The following is a 12,497-nucleotide window of genomic DNA, read 5'->3' as shown; positions in this document are numbered from 1 at the left end:
TGTTATGCCACTGCTGCTAGAACATGGTGGTGGTGAAGCTACAGAGACAATGAGTTATATACTAAAGAAATTAAAAACTTTTACTATTCTTGAGATATTATTAGCAATCAACCACTGTCCAACAATTCCATTTATGACGATAGGAATAAACACTGCAGGAATAACCACTGCAGACTGAAAAAAAAAAACAAACACAAGATCTTATTCTACTTCACAAAGCTGCAGATTTCAGCCACGTGGTTATTCAATGACTAAAGAAAAAATAAGATTATGATCTTGCAATTATACAAAACGAATCAGTAATTTGGACAACTATTCTTTGCACAGCACATAAGCTGCACTTACATAGGATTAAACGGGACAACTTTGGGTGTAGTTGTAGTCCTTATCTAAGTAGGCAAATCAGGTAATCAAGCTAAGAGAGGGCTTTATATCATATGCTGTAATACATCGGAGTGTTATTAACCACTTCATGACCCCAGCTTCCTTCGGTTTTTACGTTTTCGTTTTTCGCTCCCCTCCTTCCCAGAGCCATAACTTTTTTATTTTTCCGTCAATATGGCCACTTGAGGGCTTATTTTTTCTGGACAAGTTGTACTTTTGAACTATACCATTGGTTTTAGCATGTCGTGTACTAGAAAATGGGGAAAAAAAATTCCAAGTGCAGTGAGATTGTAAAAAAGTGCAATCCCACACTTGTTTTTTGTTTGGCTTTTTTGCTAGCTTCACTAAACGCTAAAACTGACCTGACATTTTGATTCTTCAGGTCATTACGACTTCATAGACACCAAACATGACTAGGTTCTTTTTTATCTAAGTGGCAAAAAAATTCCAAACGTTGTTTAAAAAAAAAAAAAAATGCGCAATTTTCAGATACCCGTAGCGTCTCCATTTTTCGTGATCTCGGGATGGGTGGGGGCTTATTTTTTGAGTGCCAAGCTGACGTTATTAATGATACCATTTTGGTGAAGATACGTTCTTCTGATCGCCCTTTATTGCATTTTAATGCAATGTCGCGGCGACCAAAAAAACTATTCTGGCGATTCAAATTTTTTTCTCACTACGCCATTTAGTGATCAGGTTAATCTTTTTTTTATTGATAGATCGGACGATTCTGAACGCGGCGATACCAAATATGTGTAGGTTTGATTTTCTTTTTACTGTTTTATTTGAATGGGTCGAAAGGGGGGTGATTTAAACTTTTATATTTTTTTTTATATTTGTTTGACAGCAGCATTTAACTAATAGCGGCGGGTGGATCGCGATTCCACCCGCCGCTATTGCGGGCACATGTCAGCTGTACAAAACAGGTGACATGTCCCGGCTTTGATGCGGGCTCACCGCCGGAGCCGGAGCCCACATTAAAGCGGGGGGTTCTGACCTCGGACATACTATCCAGTCTGAGGTCAGAAAGGGGTTAAAGGGAATCTGTCACCCCTTGGACGATTTTGAGCTATTACTATGTGCATGCAGGTAATAGAATGGTTAAACCAGCCTTACCTGAATGCCTCATAGCTGCGGTGCATTTTCTTGAGAAAAGCAGTTATGTTATATGCTAATGATTTTTTCCAGGCTTCAGGGCGTGCGGTGCCTTGTAAGAATTCCCTGCCTCCTCTTTTCACTATAATGGCACCCTCCTCCCATGCATGTCTCATTGACCTGTGATGTGCAGTTGCGGAGTAGTGATCCAGAGCATGCGCCTTTCACTCACTCGGTTATGTGTTCCTTATCTGCGCTTCTATGGGCAGAGCCTTCATCGATCTTCTGTGCAGGCACCAGGGAATCTCTGCTATTGCGCAGTGACTTGACTGCGCAGAAGATCGATGAAGACTCTGCCCATAGATGGGGCGAATAAGGGTCACATAACGTGAGTGAAAGGCGCATGCGCTGGATCATAGCCCCACACTGCACGCCACAGGCCAATGAGACGTGCATGGGAGGAGGGTGCCATTATAATGAAAAGGGAAGGCAGGGATTTCTTACAGGCACCGCACACCCTGGAGCCTGGAAAAAATCATTAGCATATAACATAACTGCTTTTCTCAAGAAACTACACCGCAGCTATGAGGCATACAGGCAACACTGGTTTAACCATTCTATTACCTGTATGCCCATAGTAATAGCTCAAAATCGTCCAAGGGGTGACAGATTCCCTTTAAAGACAGGTTTCGCAGCTGACATCAAATTTTAGAATATAATGAATTACGGACCAGCGGCTTCCAAGAGATTGTAAAATTGATAGGTTTATGACCTAGCAAAAGTGTCGCCAAAACTACAGTGAAACAATAAGAATTTCTTTCATAGCATTTTTATTATAGTCTGATGAGATGTATTTATTTGCATGCCTTGAATTCTATCCGGTAAAACGATATCCCTCACAAAGTGGTAAAATTAATGCCTACAAAGACGAACACTAGACATTCCAGTAATGCCTGGTACAGACGACAAAAACACAGAGGCATGTAAAGCGTCTATCAGACCTACATCTACGGTACTTTGCGAGTAGACATTGGATGTCAGTTTTAGGTAGAGGCAATATTACGTGATAAAAAAAACAACTAAATATTTAATACAAAGAACGGAATGCAAACTGGAAACATTGCACAATGAATTGGAAAGTTCTGTGCATCTGAGCCGGACACAGAGGTTGGTTCATGGTAAAATAATTCATTAATGTGACAATGACTGTAAATTCCACATTTATTTTGGCTGTGAGGACAACCACCCACCTGTCTTGTGTCATAAAGCAAGTAAATGAAGAGACACTTAATATACCAAGCGTTAAGTGACAGGATACCGATGCCACGCACGCTACCTTGGCCCATCATGCAGAGAAGATTTCTAGGCTCCCTTGTGAGACTGACCCACAGAACAACTACGGTACATATTAGAGAAATAAAAACGAGAGTATTGTCTATCTTGGAAAGCAGAGATTAAATCAGTGATGAGTTTTTGCAGGCATTTAAATGTGTTAGTAGGAAGCAATATGTCAGTACAAAATGGCTCTCTGATGTCGGCAGAGTTCATAATGTAATGCTCAGTGTAATAGAGAAGGTCCAACCGAGATGTCACATTCTCACCTATATCTCGGCATCAGACTTGCCCAATTCCTAGATGACATGTGCAGAGACTATGGGAAGTGGCTGTACTCTTCTTGCTGTACTACTTCAGTCCTTGATAACAGAGGCAATCTACAGCAGAGGTTATTTATACTAAACAGAAAGGGATTATTTACTTTTTTAGGTTTTGCCCTTCACAGCCGCCATACTTCAAGCAATGGGCAGTGCAGCGAAGTGTAGGACCTTTTGTGGCCACGAGTGCCGCTGTTTATTAAAAAAAATATATATATAACACACAGTGGTTGGGACCAAAGATCTCAAATTTGGACTTATCAGACCAAAGCACAGATTTCCACTGGTCTAATGTCCATTCCTTGTGTTCTTTAGCCCAAACAAGTCTCTTCTGCTTGTTGACTGTCCTTATCAGTGGTTTCCTAGCAGCTATATTACCATGAAGGCCTGCTGCACAAAGTCTCCTCTTAACAGTTGTTGCAGAGATGTGTCTGCTGCTAGAACTCTGTGTGGCATTGACCTGGTCTGGTGACTCGGATAAACTTAGCCTCAGAAGCAGAGGTGACTCTTAGTCTTCCTTTCCTGGGGCGGTCCTCATGTGAAGCAGTTTCTTTGTAGCGCTTGATGGTTTTTGCCTCTGCACTTGGGGACACTTTCAAAGTTTACCAAATTTTTCGGACTGACTGACCTTCATTTCTTAAAGTAATAATGGCCACTCGTTTTTCTTTTCTTAGCTGCTTTTTCTTGCCATAATACAAATTCTAACAGTCTATTCAGTAGGACTATCAGCTGTGTATCCACCAGACTTCTGCACAACACAACTGATGGTCCCAACCCCATTTATAAGGCAAGAAATCCCACTTATTAAACCTGACAGGGCACAGCTGTGAAGTGAAAACCATTCCTAGTGACTACCTCTTGAAGCTTATCAAGAGAATGCCAAGAGTGTGCAAAGCAGTCAAAGCAAAAGGTGGCTACTTTGAAGAACCTAGAATACAAGACATAACAAAAAAGTGTGAAACAACTGAAATTAAGTATATTAATTCCACATGTGTTAATTCATAGTTTTGATGCCTTCAGTGTGAATGTACAATTTTTATAGTCATAAAAATACAGAAAAATCTTTAAATGAGAAGGTGTGGCCAAACTTTTGGTCTGTACTGTTCTCTCTCTCTCGCTCTCTCTCTCAGATATTGAACCCGTTCTACGCCCGGGTGGCGAGCATTTATATTGGTATATGGTCTCCATCCTGTCATGTGCTGCTCCCATCTTGCTCCCCCATCCTGTCATGTGCTTCTCCATCCTGCGCCCCCATCCTGTCATGTGCTGTACCCATTCTGCCTGTTCCCATTCTGCCAAATGTTGCTCCCATCTTTCTCTCTCCGGCTCGGCTGTGCTGAGTGCGGCTGAACTGCCTGAGTGTGGCTGAACTGCCTGAGTGTGGCTGAACTGCCTGAGTGCGGCTGAACTGCCTGAGTGCGGCTGAACTGCCTGGGTGCGGCTGAACTGCCTGAGTGCGGCTGAACTGCCTGGGTGCGGCTGAACTGCCTGGGTGCGGCTGAACTGCCTGGGTGCGGCTGAACTGCCTGGGTGCGGCTGAACTGCCTGGGTGCGGCTGAACTGCCTGGGTGCGGCTGAACTGCCTGGGTGCGGCTGAACTGCCTGGGTGCGGCTGAACTGCCTGGGTGCGGCTGAACTGCCTGGGTGCGGCTGAACTGCCTGGGTGCGGCTGAACTGCCTGGGTGCGGCTGAACTGCCTGGGTGCGGCTGAACTGCCTGGGTGCGGCTGAACTGCCTGGGTGCGGCTGAACTGCCTGGGTGCGGCTGAACTGCCTGGGTGCGGCTGAACTGCCTGGGTGCGGCTGAACTGCCTGGGTGCGGCTGAACTGCCTGGGTGCGGCTGAACTGCCTGGGTGCGGCTGAACTGCCTGGGTGCGGCTGAACTGCCTGGGTGCGGCTGAACTGCCTGGGTGCGGCTGAACTGCCTGGGTGCGGCTGAACTGCCTGGGTGCGGCTGAACTGCCTGGGTGCGGCTGAACTGCCTGGGTGCGGCTGAACTGCCTGGGTGCGGCTGAACTGCCTGGGTGCGGCTGAACTGCCTGGGTGCGGCTGAACTGCCTGGGTGCGGCTGAACTGCCTGGGTGCGGCTGAACTGCCTGGGTGCGGCTGAACTGCCTGGGTGCGGCTGAACTGCCTGGGTGCGGCTGAACTGCCTGGGTGCGGCTGAACTGCCTGGGTGCGGCTGAACTGCCTGGGTGCGGCTGAACTGCCTGGGTGCGGCTGAACTGCCTGGGTGCGGCTGAACTGCCTGGGTGCGGCAGAACTGCCTGGGTGCGGCAGAACTGCCTGGGTGCGGCAGAACTGCCTGGGTGCGGCAGAACTGCCTGGGTGCGGCAGAACTGCCTGGGTGCGGCAGAACTGCCTGAGTGCGGCTATACTGAGCACGGCTGTACTGCCTGAGTGCGGCTATACTGAGCGCGGCTGTACTGCCTTGAGTGCGGCTGTACTGCCTGAGTGCGGCTATACTGAGAGTGGTTGTACTGCCTGAATGTGGCTATACTGAGCGTGGCTGTACTGCCTGAGTGCGGCTATACTGAGCGCGACTGTACTGTGTGAGTGCGGCTGTACTGCTTGAGTGCGGCTGTACTGCTTGAGTGCGGCTGAGTGGGCTGTACTGCGTGAGTGCGGCTGAGTGTGGCTGTACTGCTTGAGTGCGGCTGAGTGTGGCTGTACTGCGTGAGTGCGACTGAGTGAGACTGTACTGTTTGAGTGCAGCTGAGTGTGGCTGTACTGAGTGAATGCGGCTGAACTGTGTGAGGGCGGCTGAGTGTGGCTGTACTGTGCGAGTGTGGCTGAGTGTGGCTCTACTGCGTGAGTGCGGCTGCGTGTGGCTCTACTGCGTGAGTGCAGCTGAGTGTGGCTGTACTGTGCGAGTGTGGCTGAGTGTGGCTCTACTGCGTGAGTGCGGCTGCGTGTGGCTCTACTGCGTGAGTGCGGCTGAGTGTGGCTGTACTGTGCGAGTGTGGCTGCACTGTGCGAGTGTGGCTGCACTGTGCGAATGTGGCTCTACTGCGTGAGTGCGGCTGAGTGTGGCTGTACTGCGTGAGTGTGGCTGTACTGTGTGAGTGTGGATGAGTGTGGCTCTACTGCGTGAGTGTGGCTGTACTGCGTGAGTGTGGCTGTACTGCGTGAGTGCGGCTGAGTGTGGCTGTACTGCATGATTGCGGCCGAGTGTGGCTGTACTGTGTGAGTGCAGCCGAGTGTGGATGTACTGTGTGAGTGTGGCTCTACTGTGCCAGTGCGGCTGAGTGTGGCTGTACTGCGTGAGTGCGGCCGAGTGTGGCTGTACTGTGAGTGCGGCCTAGTGTGGCTGTACTGTGTGAGTGCAGCCTAGTGTGGCTGTACTGTGTGAGTGCGGCCTAGTGTGGCTGTACTGTGTGAGTGCGGCCTAGTGTGGCTGTACTGCGTGAGTGTGGCTGTACTGTGTGAGTGTGGCCGAGTGTGGCTGTACTGCGTGAGTGTGGCTGTACTTACTGCCTGAGTGCGGCGCTGGCTATAATGGATGCAGCACCCCTGCAGCCAGCAAAGCAGTCACATGCTGGTGACATCATCGAAGGCCCTTGAGCTCTGCTGGGCTCTAACATCTGCCCTGACCGGAGCTGCAGAGCACAGAGCCCACATGGCCGGTATATTAGGGGGGATACAGGGGTGTGTGGTGCCCCCATGGCCGGTATATTGTGTGTGTGGGGGGGGAATAAGTAAGTTCGGCTGCGTCACTCTGGTCCAGACTTTTTTATATATATTCTAAAAAAGGAAGCAGCCCATCCAAAATGGTGAAAACATAAGGAATAGGATCCTTTTTTCACCAACACCAGCTACATTTCCGCGCTCTCTACGGAGCCTCTCTGACAATTTGAGAAAGGCTCAATGAGAGCTAAACATACTTGATGTTGGTGAATAAAGGATCCTTATTTTATCACTATTTTGGATGTGCTGCTTCCTTTTTTGGATTTTTCTTTGATCGGAAGCTTTCACCCATTTAGGCAGTGCTGCCGTTTTTCCTGGAGCTGTATATATAGCTGCAGAAAAGCATTTCCTAGTTCTAACTACAGTATAGTACGTCCATTAATCTTTCCTTATTTATTTTTCCAATAGCTACAGCTTCCAAAGAGAACTACATTTTCTAACTCAATAATTATATTCTATAAGGCTAGGTATCTTCACTTCATTCCCAAATTTTAGATTTTATTGCAACTTGCGCTTCAATCAGTTTATTCTTATATTGATCTGTGACATACTTCCAGCCAATGGATCAAGGATCATCTAGCACTGTGATTCTGAAAATGTGAACCTGGCCTCACCAATGTGGCACCCCCTAGCTGTTAGAGTCATGCCAGTGGAAGAATTGATATCCTGCACAGTCCTTTCTCAGACTTCTCCAATCACTGGTTTAAGCTAAATAAACTAAACTCATTTAGTGTTTTAACGTTATAAGGAGCTCAAAGAACAAAAGGAAAGTTACACAGAGATCATTTTTAACACTGATTTTCAATATGGATGGTGAAAACCCACAACACTTTGGTTTATCTCATAAAGCCCATACATTAACTTGGTTTATTTGGTTAAGTGACAGTAGAAAAAAAATTGAGAAGCCTTCCTTAGAGGTCATATTGTGCTACTAAAAAAATGACAGATGCCTCGTTGCATCAGAATTGTGCATGTTAATTAGCTCTGAATTAGTACATTGGTTTCCGAATGAGCCGATCATCAACGCTTCTGTCAGGTTAGTTATAAATCTATCTATACATACTATTCCAGGAAGGGGGAGTAAGGAGACAAAGCTGGAATGACCTTCATAGTTTAACAACTGGTGCATAATGAATGGCAGGAGCAGAATTTCTGGCATGCTAGCAGTGCTTTGATGACAGTCACGTGACACAATGATATGCTACCATTAAAATATTTGCTATTGTTTCAATTGACGCCATTTAATTTCATGGCAATACTACACTATAACAACACTGCAGCTAAGGGAGCCTCCTAAAATGTGTGTTAAAGTCCAAAGGAAATAGTGTCACCATCATTGATAAAAAATACAGTTGAGTAATAAAGAAAATCCTTAGTAAATGGCTACCAATATACTAAAAACATTGAATGCTTATAATAATACGAATTACGCCAATCCCTTTACAAGTCACCGGAAAATTGTAACTACTACAATTTTCAAAGAAATTCCTAAACAGTTTAGTTTTACCAATATTTCAGCCTTTCATCGTTTCTCATTGTCGGTGCGTTGCATAGACCCAAACATTCCTCCCCCAATCAAATTGTTACTGGAAAAGCTTTCTGCAAGCTCAGAACGGACAGGGGGAGAGCAACTATCCAAAATGAAGATTTTTGGTACTCACTGTAAAATCTTTTGCATGGCCTTCATTGGGGGACATAGAAACCATAAGTTATTTTGCAGCTACCTGAAAACTGACACTGAGAACACATCTTTATAAAAAAAATAAAAAATAAAGAAAAAAAGACTCTCCTCCACTAGGTTATGCCTGGGCAGCTAACACCCAGTTGTTCCCCTAGTGCAAAAGCAGTAGGAGGAGCAAGCTTCCATCAGACCAAACAATGGCTGCCGTGTCCTCAAATGAAGACTACGAGAAAGATTTACGGTAAGAACCAAAAATCTTTATTTCTCGGTGAGATGTCCAACCATGAGATGTCCAAAAGCTGTCACCAGGTGGGAAAATTAATACCAGTAATGCAAAAGGAAGAATAGTAATCCCTCAGGTTACTACTCGGGCAACTGCTACTTGTAGTACCCTTCTGCAAAGACATGCAAAGGTAAGAGCTCTACAAAGACATGCACAGAAGACTAAATAGTAGCCGAATGCAACAGAAGCCTGGAGGTGTAAGAGCCAGGAGGCTTCTACCCCACAGGAAGGCGAGGTAATGCCCTGGCTGGAGCATCCTAGCTTCGCCCAACCTGGCAAACTGAACCCAGAGAACAATGGCGGGCTGCCACACATCTGCTAAAGCAGACTGGGATGACCCACCAGGCAACCGAACATCTGATAAGGAAAACTTTCAAACATCTGTCTTCACAGCTGATGGAATAAAAAGGAGGTTTATATAGAAATAACTTACAATTAAAAGGTATAGCTAAGGATAAGATCTAAAAAAGAAAGGGGTCTGCCATGTTGCAGAAGGGTGCAGTATTTAAATTCTGGATCACAGCCATTTTCACACTTGCACAGACACAATAATTAAATAACTAAAGTAAAACAACTATTGGTTCTCAAACATAAATCTAACAAAGGAGGCTTCCCGGTGTCATTCTCTCACAAATATATCTTATCTATAGTACAACATCTTACAGAATAATAAAACTGAAAAACTGGGTGTAGACTGTTGGGGAGGAGTAAGGTTCATTAAGATGTATTCTTATTGTCGGCATATTAACCCAAGGTTCCTGTGTCCCCCAACGAAGCGACCGTGAAATTGAAATAACCATAAAAAAGTTCCTTGCTTGTCAGAATTAAGGAAAAACTATTGAACCTTAACCAAAACCTATACGATCATCCTCCTGGCACTGTATCAGGAGTACCTACAGACTGCTTAAATGATGTTCTTCTGTGTCCTCCTAGTACCTACAGACTGATGAGAATTTAGCACCTTTTTATTTTACACTCCCTCTCTACTTTATGTTAAAAGGGACCTGTTACGGCATTTCATGGGGCTTACTATGCTGCACTGTTTGAGAAACGTACCATACTTCAATTCTGCAGCATCACATATGTAAGTGTATCAGGTCTCTCTTTCCTGGGCTAGTCCTGCCATGGATCTTCCAATCATGCCTCGCTTGGCATGAGTAACAGCATACATAACCATTCTACCAGAGAGGGAGTGTATACAAGCTGTAATTTCCATCCATGGAACCAGGGTTAGAAGGTCAGAGGCAAGACTACTCCTGTGAAAGATGGCCTGTTGGACTAGTCCTGCCTTATTAGTGTACGTGAACTGCAGGATTAAAGCTAATTTTTTAAAGCACTGCAGCATTAACAAGGCTTATCAGGAATCCCAGCCCCGCAGTGAGAATAAATCAGAAGACACTGAGGGGCGGGATGTCTGGCAGGGCGGCCGCACAGGCGCCATCAGCTAGACTGCAAATGAGGACAGAGGACGGGCAGCGCTCACTGCGCCTGCCCAAAGCATGAGAAAAGAGCGCAGGCGCCGGCTCATTTGAAAAACAGCGCTGAGGAGGCGGCGCCCGGCGCGCACAGGCCTGGAGTGACGGCTGTGCTGCGTCTGATTAGCAAGGAAAGACCCGCCTCCCTGGCGATTTCGGGGTATGAGGGGGCACATTTTATAAGTGATTATTTCAGTGTGTGCAGGCATCATAACTAAAAGAGCCACCTTGTCAGAATGCAGCATTTGTGCTGCACAAGGTGGCTCTTTTAGTTACAAACGCCTGAGGGGGGTGACAGGTTCCCTTTAAGGAAATTCCCATGCATACTTCAATATTAACAATTGAGAAGAGTCAGGAGACCTGACCGCTTCCCTTTAAGAGACTGTAGAAATATATAGGTAACTGTATGCAGGTACACCTGTGTGCACATGGCATGAACATGAACATGTATATATTTGGACACAGGTTGTTTCCACCCCTGTCTTATTCTTATTACTCGTTTGTTGTTGTTGTTTTCCTATAATTGGTGTATTGGTTACCTAATTAAAAAAAAAACCTTTACTAATCTGTTGAACACATCCCGGACGTCTGAAAGAACAAAATGTATTTTCCGTGTTTCTTCTGTGCCAATGATAGACTATTGAATCCAACAGTTAGAGAAAGGCCTTACTGGATGAAAGCAATACTTCAATTATTTCACACTACATGATAATGCAGCATTATTACAATTTTCACATACAGGAGGTAGCAGTGACATCAGAACCTAATTTAGACATAATGCTAATGCACTCAATCACATTTTTTTAGTCAGTAACAGCAATAAAATTAAAAATAAAGCTAAAAATGAAGCCCCATCCCTGCAGTTATGTACGGATATAAAGTGGTGCACAATGTAGGCTCAAACACAGGATAAAAATGTAACTCCAGACACCTGGAAACTAATTACAAAGTGCCATTTAGTCTTTTCTTCCCATCAGCAGACTATGGGAAAGCTAGGTTGCACTCAGCACAACTACAGATAAATCAATCAGAGAATTTCTGGAACAATGAGAGCGCTAGAAGCTATAAATAAAAATTAAAAAGAAAAATGGAAAGATGCAACAGTTGTGAAGACGGTGTAGGTTACAGTTGTGTCAGAAGTAGAAAGGGCAGGGGCGAAACAAATCTCCACCAATAGCAGGATCTTTGTGATAATCTATCATACATGCTTGGCATGCCCTGTGTAACAGAGAAAGGTTGCTGGGCTTAGCCAAAAGGTTCTGCCTTGTTATCTAGACCAGCTGCTGTGAGAGAAGGGGGGGAAAATAACATTGACCAAAAGTACACTACAAAACCCATAAAGTTAGAGTAATCGCAAAAAAAAAAAAAAAAAGGACTAATACGGGTTGCGAACCACTAATTCAGTTGGCCATCCAAATAATTGTAGTTTTAATATAGTCACATACTTTTATAATCTACTTTTGCACTTTGGACACCGTAAATTAAGAACGACCATAATGTTAGCATGTGCAGCACGGTGGCTCGGTGGTTAGCACTGCAGTGCTAGGATCCTAAGTTCAAATCCCACCAAGGACAACACCTGCAAGGAGTCTGTATGTTCTCCCTGTGTTCTCTGGTTTCCTCCCACATTCCAAAGACATACTGATAGGGAATCTAGATTATAATCACTGTCCATATCGGGGAAAACAATGGATGTAAAGCGCTGTGGAACAATTTATCTTTATTTAAAGGGAATTTGTCACGATAAGAGATACGGCCACCACCTTTCAGGGCTGATATACAGCATTCTATAATGCTGTATATCTGCCCCCAACCCGACCTGCAAGAGAAGAAAACTAATTTCATATACTCACCTGCAGGGCGGTCCGGTGGGTGTTGCTCTTCTTGGTCCGTTGCCTCCCATCTTCTTACGATACCCGTCCTCCTGCTTGCTTTGTGCGGATGACGCATCCCTTCATCATCCACACAGTTTCCTTGGCACAGCTCTCCTGCACAGGCGTACTTAACTGCCTGTGCACATGGGCCGGGGCACTTTGATCTTTCCTGGCACCTGTGCACTGCAGTACTTTGCTCTGCCCTCAACAAGCAGAGAACTGTGCCAGCGCAGGAGTGGGGTGCCAAGGAGATGAGTCATCCACACGAAGCAAGCAAGAGGCGGCATCACAAGAAGAAGGGTAGCGCCGAACCAAGACCAGCAACGCCCATCGGACCAGACCGCCCCGCAGGGGAATATAATGAAA

At 45.5% G+C, this 12,497-nt stretch overlaps 1 protein-coding gene across 2 annotated transcripts in view; it reads right to left on the bottom strand.

The window, feature by feature from the left end:
• Positions 1-12,497, bottom strand: part of POLA1 (DNA polymerase alpha 1, catalytic subunit) — a 502,104-nt gene that overhangs the window by 341,886 nt on the left and 147,721 nt on the right. The window lies entirely within an intron of this gene.

Source organism: Ranitomeya variabilis, chromosome 3 (genome assembly GCF_051348905.1).
Source record: "Ranitomeya variabilis isolate aRanVar5 chromosome 3, aRanVar5.hap1, whole genome shotgun sequence".
In the NCBI taxonomy this organism is placed as follows: Eukaryota; Metazoa; Chordata; class Amphibia; order Anura; family Dendrobatidae; genus Ranitomeya; species Ranitomeya variabilis.
This window is presented reverse-complemented; position numbering and strand designations above follow the sequence as displayed.